The sequence below is a fragment of the Emiliania huxleyi genome (assembly GCF_000372725.1).
Source record: "Emiliania huxleyi CCMP1516 unplaced genomic scaffold EMIHUscaffold_78, whole genome shotgun sequence".
Classification (NCBI taxonomy): Eukaryota; Haptophyta; order Isochrysidales; family Noelaerhabdaceae; genus Emiliania; species Emiliania huxleyi.
In genome coordinates, this window is record NW_005196163.1 from 533,839 (window position 1) to 536,633 (window position 2,795).

Genomic DNA, 2,795 nt, shown 5'->3' on the forward strand with positions numbered 1-2,795 from the left:
CTGTTCGGTCTCTGTCTCGTCTCTGGTCCCCGTGCCGCAAGCACGGCGCCGCCAGCCATAAGGCGCGGATGTGGCACAGGGATGTCCAAGAGGTATTAAAAGCACCCTCGCTCGTTTCCCTCGAAAATTTCCGGTGCCACCCGTGAGCGTGAACCGCGCGTTTATTAGCCCGCCGTAAGTGGCCTCTCCCTCTGACGTCTCTGAGGACCTGAGAGCTCTGTCCGCTGTCCGGGCGTGTCGAGTGCCAGTGGCAGTCCGGTGCGAGCCAGTCCCCTGCCTAGTGTGTTGTGGCTTGTGCGACGGCCCGTACGGACCATTGGAGGAAACACGCCGCCACCCTATCGAGGGAAAGAAAGAAAGAAAACAGACAACCCAAGGGAGGGATGGGAGAACGGCACGCCGCCACCACACAGGGATTTTAAGGAGAGGAGTGTGATGCGCTAGCCGTCGCCTACCCTAGGGAGTCTGCCTCTTCCTATCTCTATCTAGGGGCATTTTAAAATTCTTTTTGCACGACACTGGGAGGCGGTTCTCCTCCGACGAGGACGGGGACGGTCCCTTCGAGGCCGCGGCCGAAGGCGTCGCCTCCGCCAAGACCGCCCTCCGCGCCTGCCTCCTTCAGCACGAGGCGCAGGCCTCCGCGCTCGACGACCACTGGCAGCTCTGCTGCGGCGTGTCTGCGGAGGACGGCGCCGTGCGGCTGGCCGACGCCCTCGCCGGAGAGATGCCTGGCAGCGCGGAGGCCTTCGCCAAGGAGGACGAGCGCTACTTCGGCCCGCCGACACGCGACGCCAGGGCCTTCGCTGGGGGCGTCCGCGCGCAACTGCGGAGCTCGTGGCCCAAGGAGACGCTCCCAGATAACGAGGCGCGCGTGCTGCAGTGGGAGGCGACTTACGAGTCGGAGGCCACGGGGCGGCGCGAGCGGAAGGCGCGCTTCCAGGCGAACGGAGAGGCCGACCTGACCGCGCCGACCCGCCAAGGCAAAGGCGTGAAGCCGCCGAGGCTGGTCGTACGCCGCAGTGCCGCCGGCCGCGAATACGTCGCGAGCGTGCGCGACGCGAGCTGGCCGCAGCAGTGGCCGGCGGCGCCATGGGGGCGGAGCGGGCGGGCGGGCGGGCGCTGTCTGCCGCCTGAGGGCGCGGCGCAGCTGCCGACGTCTCTACCGGCGCCGCTCGAGGAGGTAACGCCGCTCGAGGAGGAGTACCGTACCGGGCAGGCGTTCTGCAAGCCGCCGCAGGAGCTGGAAACAGAGCGCCTGCGACGCCTGCTCACCGAGATCGGCGCGATCGCGGCGCGGCGCAGCGGGGGCGAGCCGCTCGTGCCGGGCCAGGAGCGCAAGCTCGCGAGGGAGCCGGAGCTGCGAGCCGAGCTCGAGCGTCGCGGGCAATGGGAGCTGCCACCGCAGCCGACCCCCACCGCTCCGCCGCAGCAGCTGCTTCTACCCGGCTCGCCGTCGCCGCCGCCGACCCTGCGGGCGCACCCTATGTCAATATCCCCCGCAACCAGGGTGAGCCAGCAGGAGGAGGACTCGGGAGCACGGGCACGCAGCGCAGACCTGTCTGCCCAGGCACGGGTGCCGCGTGACGAGGCGGCCGAGTCGCTGCCTGCGAGGCCGCAGAAGCCCTCGCCGCATCCGCCCTCGCCGCGAGCGAACCCTATGTCAAAATCCTTCGCGACCAGGGTGAGCCAGCAGGAGGAGGACCCAGGAGCACGGGCACGCAGCGCAAGCCTGTCTGCCCAGGGACGGGTGCCGCGTGACGAGGCGGCCGAGTCGCTGCCAGCGAGGCCGCAGAAGCCCTCGCCGCACTCGCCCTCGAGCGGCGTGGGCGGGCGCGGCTCGACCAAGCGAGACGACCCGCCAGAGCCCACCACGCTAGCGACGCCTCCTCCTCCCTCCGCTCGCTCTTCCACTTCAGGGCCGGCGGCGCTCAACAACGCAGTGCGCGCCGGAACCAGCCTAAGTCGGACGCGCCGGCACGCGCTGGGAGCGCGCGTGCAAGCAGGCGCGCCTTCCCGTCAAGATGGGCGGCATGGGCCTCACTAGCGCCGTCGACATCCGCGAGCCGGCGTGGATTGGCACGTGGGCGCTCGTCGCCGGGCCCATGCGCCACCTGCATGCTCCTTTCCGCGACCTCGACGTGAGCAAGGCGCCGGGCTCCGATTTCGACGAGCTGCGGGCGGCGCATGACAGGCTCAAGAAGGAGCACGGCGAGATCGCGGCGACGTGGAAGGAGTGGGACGGCAAGACGAAGGCGGAGTACTTTGACCTGGTTGGCGGTACGACAGGCAGGCCCCCGGAAGTCGAGGTGGAGCCGTGGGACGAGCCCGACGAGGGCGAGAAGCTGCGCGCCTCCGCGCGGCCGCCGGAGCCGGCTGAGAGGAAGGCGCTCTCGCGCTTCCGGCCGCATACTCTCGTCGAGGCCAAGGAGCTGCTGCCCCTCGCCGAGTTCACGTCCAAGCACGAGTTCCTACACCAGGCGCAGCGGCGCTTCACGACGGTGGTCCACAACAGGAACTGGCGCGACCTCGCCCTCGAGCTAAGGCAGGAGGGCTCCGCGGGATCGCGGTCTGCTCCTCGCGGCAAGAAGGGCAAGGCGCAGGCCAAGGGCAGGGAGTGGGCGCAGCATGCGGCTTGGCGGGAGGCAGTCCGCTTCGTGGCGGTGAGCCAGGATGGCGCCGGCGCCTTCCTCAACGCCATCCCCATGCGGGATGATATGCGAATGGAGACTTGGGCGATGCGTCTTACGGTGCAGCGCCGCCTGGGTCTCCCCCTCGACAGTCGTCGAGCGTTAATA